The sequence below is a fragment of the Loxodonta africana genome, chromosome 1 (assembly GCF_030014295.1).
Source record: "Loxodonta africana isolate mLoxAfr1 chromosome 1, mLoxAfr1.hap2, whole genome shotgun sequence".
Classification (NCBI taxonomy): Eukaryota; Metazoa; Chordata; class Mammalia; order Proboscidea; family Elephantidae; genus Loxodonta; species Loxodonta africana.
Window position 1 is genome coordinate 78,462,306 of NC_087342.1, and position 17,660 is coordinate 78,479,965.

General features: G+C 42.3%; 4 non-coding genes across 4 annotated transcripts; 2 read left to right on the forward strand and 2 right to left on the reverse strand.

Annotated features, from left to right (window-relative positions):
• Positions 1-2,974: 2,974 nt before the first annotated feature.
• TRNAK-UUU (transfer RNA lysine (anticodon UUU)) lies at positions 2,975-3,047 on the reverse strand. Its single transcript has one exon. It is a non-coding gene; the product is annotated as a tRNA-Lys (tRNA).
• A 4,365-nt stretch (positions 3,048-7,412) lies between these two features.
• Positions 7,413-7,484, reverse strand: TRNAA-CGC (transfer RNA alanine (anticodon CGC)). The gene has a single exon. It is a non-coding gene; the product is annotated as a tRNA-Ala (tRNA).
• Positions 7,485-10,329: 2,845 nt separating this feature from the next.
• On the forward strand, positions 10,330-10,402 carry TRNAF-GAA (transfer RNA phenylalanine (anticodon GAA)). The gene has a single exon. It is a non-coding gene; the product is annotated as a tRNA-Phe (tRNA).
• A 5,200-nt stretch (positions 10,403-15,602) lies between these two features.
• TRNAA-UGC (transfer RNA alanine (anticodon UGC)) lies at positions 15,603-15,674 on the forward strand. Its single transcript has one exon. It is a non-coding gene; the product is annotated as a tRNA-Ala (tRNA).
• Positions 15,675-17,660: the final 1,986 nt, after the last annotated feature.

Consider the following 17,660-nt stretch of genomic DNA (forward strand, 5'->3'; position numbering starts at 1 on the left):
TGGTACAGTGACTCTGTGTATTCCTTCCATCTGGTTTTGATGCTTCCTGTGTCATTCAATATTTTGACCAAAGAATCCTTCAAAATTGCAACCCCAGACTTGAATTTTTTCTTCAGTTCTTTCAGCTTGAGAAATGCCAAGCATGTTCTTCGGTTTGGGTTTTCTAACTCCAGGTCTTTAACATTTCATTATAATACTTTATTTTGTCTTCTCAAGTGGCCCTTTGAAATCTTCTGTTCAGCTCTTTTACTTCACTATTTCTTCCATTCTTTTTAGCTACTCTACATTCAAGAGCAACTTTCAGAGTCTCTTTTGACATTCATTTTGGTCTTTTCCTTCTTTTTAATGATCCTTTGCTTTCTTCACTATGATGTCCTTGATGTCATCCCACAACTCCTCTGGTCTTCGGTCATTAGTGTTCAGTGCATCAAACCTGTTCTTGAGATGATCTCCAAATTCAGGTGAGATATACTCAAGGTTGTATGTTGGTTCTCATGGACTTGTTTTCATTTCCTTCTGCTTCAAATTAAACTTGCATAGGAACAGTTAATAGTCTGTTCCTTAACTTTGTTCTGACTGATTATATCGAGTTTTCTACCGTTTCTTTCCTCAGATGTAGACAATTTGATACCTGTGTTTTTCATCCAGTGAGATCTATGTGTATAGTCACCATTTATGTTATTGAAAACAGTATTTGTAATGATTAAGTCATTGGTCTTGCAAAATTCTATCATGTGATCTCCAGCATCATTTCTATCACTAAAGCCATATTTTCTGGAAGATCCTTCTTCCTTTCCAGTTTTCACATTTCAATCACCAGTAATTATCAATACATCTTGATTGTATGTTTGATCAGTTTCAGACTGCAGAAGTTGGTAACAACTTTCAATTTCCTCATCTGTGGCATTAGTGGTTGGTGCATAAATTTGAATAATAGTCTTATTAACTGGACTTCCTTGTAGGCATATGGATATTATCTTGTCACTGTGTGATGGTTAAAGTTCTGTTGCAACTTGGCTTGGTCTCGATTCTCAGTGGTTTGGCAGTTGTGATGTAGTTTGGCAATCACCTAATGATGCAATAACTTCCATGATGAAATTTCATATAATGTGATCACCTCCATGATAGGATCTGCTGAGAATAGCCAATCAGTTGAAAGGCAGTGTCCTTGGGGGTATGGCCTGCATCCAACATAGGTGGACTATCTGGCAAGTCTCGCTGGATTTTCTTCTTTCTGGATCCTGCACCTGGCTCCTGTTCATCTGACCTCCAGTTCCTGGGACTTGAGGTAGCTGCTTACTTACCAATCTTGTGATTCGTTAGCCTCCGTGGTCTGGATCTTGGGTTCTCCAGCTTCTGCTGCTAAGTAAGTCAGGAGAAGCCTCCAGTCTAACCCATGGATTGAAGACTTTCCAGCCTCTACAGCCATGTGAGTCATTTCCTTGATACATATCTTTCTCTGTCTCTCTACATAAATATATAGGTATATAGATGCCTCACTAGTTTTGCTTTTCTAGAGAATCCAGCCTAAGACACACTGACAGTGTTGTACTTTAGGATAGATCTTGAAATGTTCTTTTCGATGATGAAAGTGATGCCATTTCTCTTCAATTTGTCATTCCTGGCACAGTAGACCATATGATTGTCCAATTCAAAATGGCCAATACCAGTCCATTTCAGCTCACTAATGCCTAGGATATTGATCTTTATACATTCCATTTCATTTCTGACTTCTAATTTTTCTAAATTCATACTTGTACATTCCACTTTCTGATTATTAGAGGATGTTTGCAGCTGTTTCTTCTCATTTTGAGTCACGTCACATCAGCAAATGCAGGTCCCCAAAGCTTGACTCCATCCACGTCATTAAGGTTGACTCTACTTTGAGGAGGCAGCTCTTCCCCAGTTGTGTTTTGATTCTCTTCCAACCTGAGGGGCTCAGCTTCTGGCACTGTATTAGACAATGATCTGCTGCTATCCATGAGGTTTTCACTGGCCACTTTTTTTCAGAAGTAGATTGCCAGGTCCTTCTTCATAGTCTGTCTTAGTCTGGAAGCTCAGCTGACTCTTGCCCACCATAGGTGACCCTGCTAGCATTTGAAACACTGGTGGTATAGCTTCCAGCATCACAGCAACATGAAGCCACCACAGTATGATAAACTGACAGATGCTTGGTGATTCAAAGTAGTACAAAGACTACTTCATGGCATTTCCATGAACATAAGAAAGAATCTTATATGTGCAGAAGAGGGCAACAAGGAGATAGTAATAATCTCATCTGGATTTCTAAGGATTTCCAGAATTTCTAAGTATTTCCTGGGATTGCTAAGAAAGTTCCAAGAACATAATGCTATCCGGAATGAATCCAGAGCCGAAGATCATCGTAGCTCATTGCAAGATTTTTCCATGAACATCATTAATAAGCCCCTAATCTTCAAATCGCAATGGACCTTTCCCAGGTCTCACTCTACCTACTGTTCCTCTCCTCTGTAACCACATAATTAGTAAGAATTTCACTATCAGTGATCCTTGCAGAAATCCAGTCTCAGGGATCACTGTACTTGCCAGGCACCTTCATAAGAGGGCTTCTTAAATTTGCAGGCATCTTATGCCAGTCAGGTTCAAACCAGGACTCCTCCCCCCTTAAGGCCCCATCCAACACCCGCAAAGCAAAATAAAACAAACTACCAGCAAGCAGAAGAGCATTCTTCTCCTGTAGCTTCCTAAAATATATCACCATCTGCAGATTATTTTTACAGGAGCGAGGAGACTGAGTTTATTTTCTGAGGACCCACTCCCTTTCGTGCTTCTCAAAGCCTTGGGTCGGTTCTTTCAAACTCATCACTTCACCTTCGGCTCTAAAGTCACTATCCATACCCATACCAATGACTCAAATGCCAATAAGAGGGTAAAGCTGAGTTTTCAATTGTTTTTTGGATATGAGAACACACGGGAAGAAAAACCTCAAGCCTTCCGCCCGAACAGGGACTTGAACCCTGGACCCTCAGATTAAAAGTCTGATGCTCTACCGACTGAGCTATCCGGGCTCATGAAGTTGGCTGTAGCCTACAGTCTAGTAAAGGCGGTTATATTAGGTTAATGTCAACTTTTGTGTTGCATCTCAAGGCAAAGTGTCAAAAACCGATCGCTTGCACATATAACCCACATGCTCAAGCCAATAACAGCCGACCGTTTCTTTTTCTACAGTTACCAAACTACTCCCGCCACAACCGTGCACGGGATTGGGACAGTTTGCCTTCCCTGTGGCTCCTTCGAAAGCCATCATCAATACCAGCTGCTATTGCACCTCAAACGAAAACCCAACATGGTCGCGCTCCCAAGAGCTCAGCTACGGAAACAGTCCCTTTCAAAGCCAACGAAATTTGGATAAAAATGAATGAGATCTTCCTTCTCCTCCAGAGGCACAGGGCTCTAATATTTCCTTGTACCTAGAGGACGAAGAGAAGAGATACTGGATACGTCCTACCACCCCGTGCATCCAAATCCTATTCGAGCTTAAAGACCCATATTCAAGGCTTCTTTGCCCCACTTTTCTAATCTCAACTTCGCCTCAACCTTCTCCCCAGTCACCTCCACCTTCCCTTCTCCTCTCCCCGCCTTCGCTTTGGCCTCCTCCTGGATGAGGTCTTCCATCCAGGATCCCGGTTCTTGAATGTGGAGAGCTCAAGAGGAATGAAACGAATTAACACTTTTACGCCTACAAGCGTCTCCAACCTCATCTGACACTGAGACGCAAAGGGTCGACGCTTTCCGCCTTTGGCCACTATTTTGTGTGGTAGTCAACCCAGACAAGAGTTTTGGATGAAGTCCGAAAGCATATTCTGGGGATGGGGATGAGGGAACGCATAAAATTCAATCTGAAAATGGCTGTATATTCAACGGTACTGTTTTCCTTCCTCCTCCCTACCCTACCTTCTGTCTTTCAAATCAAAACTCTGTCTGCGAGGAAAGCCGCTGCTGGGTCCCGATCTTGTTGCTCCAGGTTGCTGTGTCACATACTGCATTTCATCCGAAGTTTTGTGACCTAAATTCTCCAAGGCAGCACGTAGTTCCTCTTCTTTGTATCCTTCGCATTACTTTTGTCTGATTTTAGGCAGCTTTGTAAGCGGAGAAAGAGGAAGTTGGGCGAAGCAGGGAATATGAAGATGTAAGAAAAGTGCTCTTTTCCTGGGCCGCTCCCTAGTGATGAAAAGGAAGTGCCCTCCAGAGAGTCAGCTGGGGAGCCGACCTGGCAGTAACTGGAGCAGAAACTGAGTCTTAGAACCGTAAATCAACCTAGGGGCACGTCATTTTTCTTGCTTTGTTTTGTTTTCCAGAAACATATAAAAGACGCACAATCCTCAATTTCAGTGAATGTTTTTCGGCCCTCACTTCAGGGGCCCTCTCCTCCGTTGCCACATGAAAATCCAGGCCTCCAGATGCAAGCTTTCTGTGGGATTCCAGATTCAGGCATGACAGTGCTCGGCAAACATGTTCATGAATTTGCTTCAGAGATATTTCAAATTCATCATGTCCACACAGTGCCAGAACAGCACTGGTCTGTGGCAGACACTTGTTGCTTTTCAGATTCAGTAGCTGAAGGTTTTCTGTCTTTTCTTTTCCGGAGGCAACTTTTCGGATTTTCTTCCTTGTAACCTGCTCTCTGGAGGGCACTGGATTTTCTGCTGCAACTCTGGCAGACAGGAGGAATGAAGGTGCAGGAACCCTCATGTGATGTGTGGGAAGCCAGTGGTAGGGCAGAAGTTGGGTGGAGAAGGAGTATCAAATCCACAGGTCCTAGCTGAGGGCACATAAGGCCCGAAGGCCACTCAACAGGGAGAGGGTTGAGGTTGAGGCTTCAAGAACCTAGGTATTAGCTACTTCCTTTTCCTGGGAAAAGTGTCCAGAATATGGATTGCCTGTGGGCTACAGTGGCCAGAGTCCCAGTACTCTTTGGGGGTTTTCTATTTCTCATGTCTTCTGCCCACTCCCTTAGTTTACCAGAGGTCTTTTTAATCTAGTGAGATTATGAAGAGCAAGAGGGAAAAGACCACTGCTGGTGGGGGAATGTACGGCTGGATGTGCAAGCTTTTGTGCTCTCTCACATTGGCTCAACCAGGAGCCAAAGGAACGGAAATCTGGGAGGGAACAGCTAATTCACTCAAAAAGGAATTTAAAAGCAGTCTTCATTTGGCATCTGCCCTGAAACAGACAGCTCTGTGTTAAAACGTTTCTCAACTGACAGAGTCCAAAAACAACCAAAACCCTTGAATGGTCAGGTGTTTTAGGTTGTTAAAGCATCTGCTGATTAAACAGGTCTTCCCCGGTTCAAGTGTCTATGGAGTCTTGTCTTTTTCATTTTTCTCTGTGAGTAGTCCTGGTGGCAGTGATTAAGTGCTTGGCTACTACTCCCCGGGAGAAAGATGTAGCAGCCGGTTTCCCGAAAGATTACAGCCTTGGAAACCCTATGAGGCAGTTCTACTCTGTCATAAACGGTGGCTATGAGTCAAAATCAATTTGATGGCAATGGGATTTTCTTGGTTTCCGTTGGTAGTGAGTGGACTCCTACCCTCTAGGGCCCTCATAGCCTTTGGGAGGCTAAAGGGAGATGTTGTTTGTTTCTACACACAGCGCAAGCTTGTCTTTCTCTTGTGAAATTAGACTTTTATAGTTTTTCTACTCCTTTGATAAAGTGTCATCCGAAATGAAATGAAAATGGAGCTACTTTTGGTACAACCAAACAACATAGGCCAATGTTGATAAACAAAGTAATAGTAGCTCCTTGTTTATACCACCAAAGTTTATTTTAGGAAACATAAGCAATTTAGACGGGTCTATCTATTCTTACCCTTCTTTGCCCTCTCCCTCCTCACCCCCACACATAGCCTTTTGACTGTATCTCCCTCATGAATCTTTGGTGTGGTGTCAAATGATCACATTATGTTTTTATATGAAGTTCTAAAGACAAGATGAATCTAAGAAATGTGGAAGGGAAGGAATTTTAATTGGGTACTCGCCAATACTCATGTGATTTTAATTCAGCTGGGTGAGTCGTTTTACAATCAACCAGAATGATCAACCAGAATAACCATTCTGCCAAAGCTCAGAGTCGCACAAGAAACCTTTAAGACTTAAAGATTAATCCCCTCTTGAATAGAACTATTCTGGCCAGCTGATAGCGTCGGTCCCTCAAATTTCCAAATTATAGTTTCAGCATTGGTGTTGCAAGTCTCCAAGTTTCCTGAGCGCTGCAGTTTGGGTAGTCCAACGTCCTCTAATCACTTACCCGCCACAGACCGTTCTGATAGGGATCACAATAGAGCGTACTGGACAGCTGGAGAAAAATGTAGAACAAAATTAAAACTCACACCCACAAAAAGATCAGATTTGCTGGTCTGACAGAGACTGGAGAAACACCAAGAATATGGCATCCGGATGACACCCTTTTAACTTGGAACTGATGTGACTCCTGAGGTTCATCCTTCAGTCAAAGATTACACAGGCCTAGGAAACAAACAATAACACACGTAGTTCAACCATGTATACGAGACTAAATGGACACAGCAGCCCAGGGGCAAGGAAGGGAAGGCAGGAAGGGACAGGAAAGCTGTACAAATGGAAAAGGGGAGCCCAAGATTGAGAAGAATGTTAACACATCGCAGGGTTGGCAACCAGTGTCACAAAACAATATGTTGATTAATTATTTAATGAGAAAGTAATTTGCTCTGTTAACTTTCACCTAAAGAACAATTTAAAAAGACAGAAAGAAAAAAATCACTCACCCAAACATATTTGGGATCTGCTCCCTCTAATCAGCTAAATGGGTGGGTGGAGGAGAAGGGAAATGAGAAGGTCAAAAAAAGCAAACAACCCAAACCCGTTGCCGGGAGTCGATTCCGACTCACAGTGGCCCCAAACGCAAAGTAGAACTGCGCTATAGGGTTCCCCGAGAGGGGCTGGTGTATTTGAATCGCCAATGCCTTGGTTAGTAGCTGAGCTCTTAACCACTGCTCCGCTAGGGCCAGGTAAACCAGCCGCCAACGTTTCTCTGCTTTGACTGCGCAGCTATGACTGCTGAGACAACTGCAAGAACTAAAAGACAGTTTCCGTAAAGCCGTTTATTTTTCTCCTTCCTTTTTCTGTCCTGATCTTCCGTGATATACTAAAACCTAACATTAGTGGGCTAGTTGTTCCGGTGGCAGCCTTTTTGCTTTGGACTACGGGCTGGTTCCTTTTCTTCCTCTTCCCTCTAGTCTTCCTTCTGCTGACGCCCTGCCCTGGGAGACACTAAGCCCTAACAAGTAGAAATGAAAGAACACTAAAAACAACCCTTTGGACCATTAGCTTCCTTTTCCTGTGAGCAGAGAAAACATGAAAAAAGAAATGAGGGTGAAAGTTGTTAAAAGGTGAAGTGGAGGTGCCAGGGATTGAACCAGGGACCTCGTACATGCGAAGCACGCGCTCTACCACTGAGCTACACCCCCAGACGGCTTACGGGTCTTATTATGACCGTTCTTTTCATAAAAGAATACAGACATTTTTTCCTGCGGTTTCCTCCTCCCTCCCCCGACCCCGAAAACCTGAGTGTTGGCTAAAGAGAGACCACTGAGCTAAATTCCACTCTTTCTGAAGTCACTGAAGTGGATACTGTCCAGCGGCTTCGAAAACAGAAGGGTAGCTGGACTGTAGTCTCAATGACCCTTTCTGGTTCTAGGATTTTCCCACTCCGGTACACCTGCTCCAAAGCCACTTTGCCAGCAGACCATTTATTTAGATGAAAGTTACTTGCCTCCACCAGGAAAACCCCAAGAAAGTCACACCTCTCCAACGTATACTGCAGGGATAATGACTCCGAATGACGTGCTCCTTCGACCCCAGGCATCTGTTGCCTTTAGTAGAACTGGCTAATTGAACTTCACATCGTGTTGGGTCATCGCTCTGCCAGCATCAGTTTTCCAGCTGACTCTATTGCTCATGCCATGTTACACCTTCTGAGCCTGTCCTTAGTTCTGGTTGCACACCTACATCTCTATCCCTCACTAGAGGATCCTGTCTACAAAGGAATTTAGCCTGGGGGAAACTCCAAAACACCATCAACTTTGAATGAACTGACTTTTTTCCAGACTGGAGGAATCTACAGGTCAAAAGCAGAGTAGGGATGGCGGAGCAACTATCGAGGAAAGCTATCAAACTCCCTTTCCTCTGAAAACTCACTGACATAGCAGTAAATGTTGCTATAGATGTAGATGTTTGAAAGAATAAAGTCGAAGAGCCCTAAAAAAAGCCCTGGAAACCATCAAAAGGTGTCGTTCGTGAATCAGAAAAAATGAGGAGGTCCTGGATAATACAAAACAGATAGGGTTGGATTGGTGGGAAAAGAGCCAAAGCAAGGGCTGTTCTCCCACTGAGATGCTTTCAGCTTAGTGTGTATGACATGGCATGTTCACATGTTGTTTACAGGATCCTTCATATGATATTGAGGAGAGTATTCCAGGCAGGCCTTTGTTTAAATACTTAAAGTACTGAACATAAGTAAAATTAAACAACTCCCCAGAAGCCTGGACAACGGCCCAAGACTTCTGGGCATTTCATCATTAAATATCCCCTAGTAAACTAACCTCATTAATCCCTGAAGAACGCCCCTTCTTGTTTTCCCAGGGACCTTGCTCACTCTGAAGTAACTGATGCCAGATGTTTAACTTAAGCGTTTCTTTTTCCCAAGACCTGTATCTCTAGAATTTTGTGTTTTCCGTGTGACTTGTTCTTCTGCACTACTGTACCAACTGTACATTCTTTTATCACAAAGTTGTAAATGACAATATAAGCAGAAAACAGCTTTGCCATAGTTGCAGCAGTTTCTCTAAAACTGCCAGTTTGCAAACATCTCTCTCTTTCTCACTCAATAAATAGTTATCTTTTTAGTTGTTGGTCTTATTGTTTTTAATACTGGTGAAGGCAAGGAAGGCTGGAGGCACGCGATTTCAATTTTCCTCGTCTTAGACCTTCAGAAAATTTATTTTAGAAAGTGAGTGCTGGAGTGTGTTTGTTGTCAGGCATCTTGGTGCAGGAAGGAGATGTCGTTTTGATGTAAATTGAGGACCTTGCAAACCCTAGGAAGGGATCTGGGACTTTCAGACCTTTAGTCTAGGACTTTCTCAACTGAGCTGTGTCTGCCACACTATTACTTTCACCAACGCTAATAATTTTCTCAGTTTCTTTTCAAAGCATTCTCTGAGAGGTGTCATTCCCTTTTTTCTCACTCAGGTGAAGCTGGGAACCATGTGCCAGCATGTACTGTGACGAATCCTATTACTGTTAACTGAGGGGAAAGGGTTGACGGAATCAATGGATAGGTCGTCAGCTTTCAGTCTTTTAACTGACACAGGCACATATGAGAACACAAATGGATCTGTTGACAAAGATTGTCAACAGATTGCCCGAGGACGTCTTTTATTTTCTTTCAATCCTTCCATTTCTTTTGTGTTCCTCATTTAACTATAATATGGAACCAAAGTGAGGCAGATCTTTCCACTCTTTCTCATTCCCTCTGGTTTCGCTTGTTCTGATGCAACCGGATTGGGAAGTACGGTGGGGTTTGAAACAGTGGAATTTCTCTCTGGCCAACTGTGAGATCTGAGTAGTTCCCTTAGAAACATAGCTAATATTTCAAAGAGGATCTTCGCGCTCTTTCTGTCCTGAGAGATGTGTGGCTCAATGGGAGTGTGTCCATTCCTTGACAGGGTTCGAAACCATACACACTCGATCTGCTTTTTAGAATTCCCGACACCTCCCCTTTTAAAAACACGTTTTGCGTATTCATATGGAGGTAAACACATTATTTGATGGATTGCCTTTAAATGTTTCCTTTTTTCTATTCCGAAGCAAGAAGCCCACCACCACATTAATGTCCTCAACAACCCTCTGTTCCCCTTTCCGGTGTCATTGAAGAGCGAGACAGAAAAAGAAGGACTGAAAGAGGAGAGAAAGAACAGGCTTGATCTTTCATTTGGAATTCCCTTAGTTTTCTGAGCAGTGTTTGGAGCATGGAACAGCGGGAGGTTACCAAGCAGAGAAGATTCTTCCTATTTTACCTATCCTGACACTTTCACGCCCTTCATCTTCTGTACCAGCCCATTCACCGTCTCCAAAAATTGGATCATATTTGTCAGACATGATGGCAACAGAGTCCATGTAATTCTGGGTAAGTAGATAATATTGAATAAGATTAAGTATTTAAAAACACACACACACAAAAAAACACAAGAATCTTGTAAATAAGAAGGTTAAACAATACTTTGAGGATATAACTAAAAACTATACCCCGAGGGAGCCGAAATAGCTCAGTTGGGAGAGCGTTAGACTGAAGATCTAAAGGTCCCTGGTTCAATCCCGGGTTTCGGCAGTTCTGTTTAGCTTTGCGTAATTATTCCCATCCCTTTTCTTATACAGCGATTGTTGCAACCAAACTGGGAGGTGCAGTGGGACTCGAAACAGCGGAGTCTCTTTCTGGCCAACTGTGATATCTGCCAGGACCCCTTAGAGCACCTGGTGGAATTCAGCTGAACCCCATAGATTTGTGTGCTAAATAAATGTTTATTGTCAGAGTCCTGGTGGCGTAGTGGTTTAAAAGCTCAGCTGTTAACCAAAAGGTCGCAGATCGAATCTACCACGTGCTCCTTGAAAATCTTAGGTGGCAGTCCTACCCTGTCTATAGGGTCGCTATGAGTCGGAATCAACTCGACTGCAATGGGTTTGGGTTTTTTTTTTTTTTTTTTTTTTGGTTATTTAAAAATTAACAAACGAACTGAAATTCAGGCAAGGAGCCCTGGAGGTACGATGGTTACACCCTAGGCTGCTAACCTAAAGGTTGGCGGTTCGATCTATCCAGCCGCTCCGCGAGAGAACCAAAAACCAAAGCCAAACCCAGTGCGTTGAGTCGATTCCAACTCATAGAGACCCTATAGGACAGAGTAGAACTGCCCCACAGAGTTTCCAAGGAGGGCCTGGTGGATTTAAACTGCCGACCCTTTGGTTAGCACCCGTAGCACTTAACCACTACGCCACCAGGATGTAGAGAGAGCAAAGTGGCAATCTACTCCTGTAAAGATCACAGCCTTAGAAAACCCCCGGGACAGTTTTACTCTGGAAATTCTGGAATAAGAAATTTCAATACGGTACATACGTTTTTTACATACGTTGCACTTACAAGGAGCCCTGGTGGCGCGGTGGCTAAAGTGGTCGGCTGCCTACCAAAAGGTCGGTAGTTTGAACCCATCAGCAGCTACCGGGAAAAAGGTGGGTAGTCTGTTTCCCGAAAGACTACAGCCTCGAAAAACCTATAGGGGCAATTCTACCCTGCTTTGTAGAGGAAACCCTATGGTTCCACCCTTTCCCATAGGGCCGCCAAGAGTCGGAACCGACTTAACAGAAACGGGTTGTGGTTGCAGTTATGACTCATTTCTGCTTTCATGTTATGTATGGGGTGGGGCAGGGAAATGGGGTGTTTTTAATCAAAAGAACTGTTTAAAAGTCCTGTAGAAAAAGAATCACTATACGATATGGCTGTATATGTGTGGGTGTGGTGTATGCAAGGGAAATTTTGCGATCAGAAAATCCGCGTTTGTGTTTCGAGTCCACTCTGTTATTAAAATGCTGGAATAAGGAAAAGTGTTGAACATCATTGAACTTTTAAACAATTTTAAGAACACCTTGAATGTTCTTGCTGATAAGACATCCCTGCAGCCTTGCACCCCTGTCTGAAACTTCCAAATCTCTTTTTCTGTCCAAGGCAACAACAAAAATAAGCCTTTCTGTATGAAAAATTCTGTTGAACATTTATGAGGAGACCTAGAATTCTGAAAAATGAAAGCAAATGGCAGTAAGTCATCAAGACTCAAGTACAAGTATTCCTTATTTTCCCCTCTAACATCAGCCTCTTTCTTGACATTCTTTGTTAGGGATAACAGGTAATTTTTTTTTTTGTCATTTTGAATTTTTTTTTTTATTAAGTGTTTTGGTTTCACAGTGTCTGCTTTTCCCCTGGAAACTCGTGGACACCGTCAGGAGAAAAATCCTACGGTGCTCCAACCTCAGAACAGCATCAAGTTGCAAGAGGAAAATTGGTACAAAGTGAGAAGAAACATTCGGATAAGGATGTTTACTGTACAGAAACTGGGAACCAGATATTTTATCCATTAGGTCACTCAGCCCAACTCAACTAAGACACTTGCGTTTTATTTCCTTAGAAAATATTTGATTGGGCAAGCAGTATCATTCAGTGTTTTATTACCTAATTGAGCAAGGATTCCTTTATATTTTATTGAGGTGGAAGACCTACGGCAATTACCAAAATGTAACTAGTCTGTATTCAATATCTATAAAATGAGGCCAATGACTACTACATAAAAGAAGATGCTGAAAAGATTGAAGGAGATCATGAATGTGACCACTTTCTTCCAAGTCCATGCATGAACTTGAAACATAAATATTGTTAGGTCCTACTCCACCCTCTCTGCCTCTGGGGTTCTCCCAGGACAACACCTAATCAGGTACCATCTTCTTTAGCCAGTGTTGTCTGATAGAAACATAATGCAAGCCATAAATGAGGAACACTTACGCAGTTTTAAATTTTTCAATAGTGAGATTAAATAAGTAAAAAATAAAGATGAGAATTTATTTTTAACAATATACTTTATTAACCTGATATATCCGAAACATTATTAAGCAATCAATTTAAAAATTATGACTTCTGGTTTCCAGTCTGGCATGTAAAGAGCTTGGAAATCATCTCTCCCATCCTCACAACATGAAAAAAGCTGCAAAACTAAAAATCAACTGCTCTTCATAGGTACATCAGAGAATTGAGATCGCAGGGCAAATCACCACCCTGATGACTAGAGAGACAAACAGGCTGATACAGAGAATCACTGGTAACTAGGAGCAGAAATTGTCACTGCAGCTGGACCCAGTATGGGTTAGAAACATTTATTGCTGGAGACCGAGTGTGGGCTGGCTTAAAAGGGAAAAATTCCTGGAGGACCAGCATTAGGGGGTCCCTCACACTTTTGTGAGTTTTTCCATGAAGAGCAGCAGTAGATTTTCACTGTGAAGTTCAGAGAAAAAATCCCCTAGTTTTTCCAGCAAAGGGAGGGGAAAAAGTAAAAATTTTGAAATAGTGCTCTGTTCTTAACAATGACCTGCCCTCAGGGGAAATTACTTTATCAGAGTCTAACCAACCTGGACTTTATCGGATCCTAACACAGTGAAGGAAGGGATATACCCAACCCCAGCCCCCTCTAGTCTTCTATGTGTGGGAAGGGAAATACCCAAATAAGCCCTTGGGTTGGTTTAAGCCTTGGAGGTGGGGGCAAAGGAAACACCCAACTCCACCTCCCTCCAGTCTTCCTGTTTCACCTAAGGGGCAGGGAAAAAAAAAAAAAGCTGAGAAGGATTTGTGACACTCGCAACTCCTAGGCTCACTAAAACACTGATATCTACTTATAGGATTATAGATTACTTTCCCTTTCCCTATACCTTACCACTTCATTGTGGCCAATGACTATCATATCAAACAGTGCAGCATCACACATATATATCATATATTTGCAGGCTTTCTGAGTCGGGTATATGTGGCATGAGCATGTCTTCAACCTCAGAGGAATTCTGTAATAAATGAACCTATCTTACATCTTCTGTACAGACAGATATTCCCAATAGTGTCATTGGTAGAGTCTGAAGTGTCATTGGTACAGTCTAAAGATAGCTATAGATATTAGAATTTTTAATTTCCGTTTTGTTTACGAAGTAAATTGAAACGCACACACACACCTCTTACTCTGAATTCTCAAGAATCCAAGACACCCAGGTTTCCCCAAGTACAACACAACATAATGCATAGCTACATAACTACAAAAACCAAGTAATGTTTTTGTGAGCTGTCCTAATATTGCTTCTACAGCATCAAACAACCAAGATACCACCCAACATTTACACACACACAAACATACACACATACCCATCAGTTTTGTGTGTGACACTCTAACACTCTCCTCAAGTGAAACCTATCACTCATTGCTTCTTGTTCTTTTTGTACAAATCCCATGAGCCATCTGAAAGAACAAGTCTGACAGACAGATCATGTTCTGCCAGTTTCAGAAAGGACTCAATGTTGTTTTTATGAAAATTGGCAGAAGATCATATATGGGCAAACCAGGATGAGAAAGAGTTAATAGACACTAAAAATCTGGTACAGGGAAATGGATTTTCTCTTAGTTATTTTATGTAGTTCAAAGAACACAATCTTAACCGTGATAAATCCCAGGGTTCAAGAACAGTCTGGGAGTAAGCTTATTTTTCTCTACAAATATTAATAATGAATTTCTAATTCCCAAATCTCAAAGCACAATTGGCAGTCTTCATTCACCCTCCACATGCTTGCAAATCCTGATCACTCATAAATCCAGGGCTGGAGACCAGAGTACTGGCCTGAATTCACTGTATAATATTCTCTCAAGCTTGTCCCACAGTATCTTAGATTCAACATGAGCAAAACTAGCTTATCTTCTACTGTGTCATATAGGGTTCCTACTAGTCAAAATAGACTTGAGGGCAATGGGGTCTTCCAATCTTTTCCCTGCCCACTCCCACCCAAATTTAAAACTCTCTTTTTTGTACTGCCTTCCTTTTTTGTTTTTTTATTTTGTTTTTTCTGCTTGGTAGGAAACCCTGGTTGTATAGTGGTAAAGAGCTGGGCTGCTAACTAAAACTTTGGCAGTTCAAATCCACCAGGCGCTCGTTGGAAACCCTACCGGGCAGTTCTACCCTGTCCTAGGGTCGCTATGCGTCGGAATTGACTCGACAGCAGCAGGTTTGGTCTTTTGGTTTTCTGTTTGGTAATGACATTTTTAAAAATAAATGCTTCACCCACTTTTGTTCTTTTCCTTTAAGCCTCGTCTGTTTACCTTCTGAATTACTCTTACAATCACCCTTTCTCTCCATCCTTAAGCTGCTGTTTCATTCATGCTTTATGAATTTCTCTCCTGAACCATTGGTCCCAGAACCATTGGTAGGGCCCCTGAATTACCTGGATGTCTACAGTAGAAGAGAAAAATCCTTATAATGAAATACTGACTGCATCGCCCCCAGAATTTCTTCTGACGGTGACTTACCTCCATCAAATCTGGCCTTTAACATTCTGATTGAGCAAACATAGTGAAGAGTTTTAGGCAGTGAGAAGTTTTGTGTCTCAGTCTCAGGTTAAGACATATCTAGAGGAAGTCAGAAGAAGCGACAATTTAGACTTGATTCTTTGCCACCCACAATAGGAGACAGAGACTTTTAACAACTCAAGGTTTAAAAAAAGCCAGAATGGAAAAGTCTTGTGGCTATTTATCTGACACATGTTTCCAATTCTCTGCCTTCACTTTCAAGCCCTATACTCTAAAGAATCAGTATCCGCACTGGTTCCTGAGCACCTTCTGCCCAAAGCAGCTGCTGATGCCCCTTAACACTGAAAGACACTGCCACCAGACACTCTGGGATGAAGTAGCTCAGAAAATAAAAACTTGTATCTAGGTAACGGAGAAAGATGAGTTTCCCGAGAAGGGGGTGTAGCTCAGTGGAAGAGCGCATGCTTTGCATGTATGAGGCCCCGGGTTCGATCCCCGGCACTTCCAGGTTTTTTTCTCCGTTTCAACACTGCTTAAATCCAATCTTGAAGGAATACAGATTTACTTCTAATATTTTCCATACCATTCCTGCACACATAGGAAGTAAAAACATAACCCAGTGAATTCCCTTGAATGCTCTTCCATTCATATGCGGTGAGACTCTGTATCTGTTGTGACCGTGACAACAGAAAGAAGACATTTTAGAAAGGAGAGAAAAGAAGAACCGGATCCCAATGGAATCTCATGAATCACTGGAAACAAGCGTGCAGGTTAACCGGCGGTTCACCATGGCTTCCATTTGTATTATTAGAGACAAAGAGTCAGAAAAACGGGGTGGGGGAAGGGCCCCGTGGACAGTTTTCTTTGCTGCCTTGTGTTTTCTGGGCCAAAAGAGCGAGCGAAGGTAGAGGAACCCGTCTTAATGCCCACTGATTTCTCTACCGTTGCTCCGTATAAAAATGAGAGACGGACGGCTGTAGGTCCTGAGTCTTTTTAGGCCAGAGAGTGGCTTGGACGCCGTACAAGGGAACGAAAACTGTCAGGGAATTAGAAGCCTTCTCAACTCGAAAGTAGAAGAAATAACTAGAATCCACATATTCCCAATTGATATCCCATCATATCAATTTTTCTATATTTCCTCATTTATTCTATTTTCCCCGTTGATTTAAAACTTTAAATAAAGCATTCACTGGAGACCTCGGTTAACATCTAAAGGAGGCAGATCCACGTGAAGAAGTTGGGAAAAGTTTTTCTGCCACGATGGAAAGTAGATACAGGTAGTTCCCGAATTATGAATATTCGAGTTACAATGAAAAGCACTTAGCACCCGTCCTTTTTTGGTACATCTTATCATTAATAGCATGTACTTACACACAATGGTACAGCCCATAATTTGTTGATGTAATCATTCTCATGCTAAACCCCAAAGACAAATAAAGATCTAATTTATAAGGACACTGATAATAAAAGATAAGGAAAACTAAGGAAAAAAAAAGAAGTATTCTACTTACGTCAAAACTGACAATGGAGTCTTAACTCGGGGGCTACTACAAATAAAAGGTGAATAGATGACAGGTATGCTGGTTGCTTCTGTTGTGAAGAAGAGCCACTTCCTCTGCTCCTTTGATCCTTCGTGGTCAATCTGATCACATCTGCTTTGTATGACCAGGAAACTTCTAGGAATTTCTAGCCCACACCTTTTGAAGGTTTCTAATACTTTATGGTTTCAAAACTGTCTCTATCTCTGCAGGCATTTCCTGTTAAATTGAAGCACTTTGGGAAGACACAGAATTAGATGTTTGTTCTCAGCCCTCCAACCTGACCGTCTATCAAACTGAATTGTCTTACTTTCATTTCTCCTTCAACACAAATATCCATAGCAAGTACCCTGGAGAGACTGTCTTCCAAATCTGATTGGCCCAGTGTTGGTTGTGTTCCTGGAGTCAATTATTTATGTTTTAGGATACATTTTAATCACAGAGGTAATGTAATCAGGGCATGTATTTGCTGTTGTTTTTTTTTTTTTTTCTGTTATCCACTTGGTCTCTCCTGGCACTTTAAGCATGTTAGCCACTGTCGACACTGCACAGGGGAACAAGGAGTGGGGAGAAATTAGGGTGCTGTGAGCAGAATTCCAAATTCAAAGTCCAGCCCTAGAGCCACATAATCAGCGATCTGTGGTTTCAAGTGGTCCAAGAGATACAGATGCTAAAGCTTGAGAAGCACTGCTCTGTAAGTTTGAGAAGGAGATCCTAAGCACCATGTGAGGGGGAAGAGTGGCCCCAGGGGTTTGCTGTCCATTTTTAAGAGATGGTTGTATTTGCCTTACATCAGGGATTGGAGAATTTCTCCTCTCTTCAAGAACCCCAATAGTTTAGGTGAGTTGGAGGTCACACAAAAGAGCCTTTGTTTTTTCTGTGGATGAATTTACAAAGGAAGTGAAGTGATGCTTTCCAGTCAAATACCTGGAGTCCAGTCAAGCTGTTTGGCCCT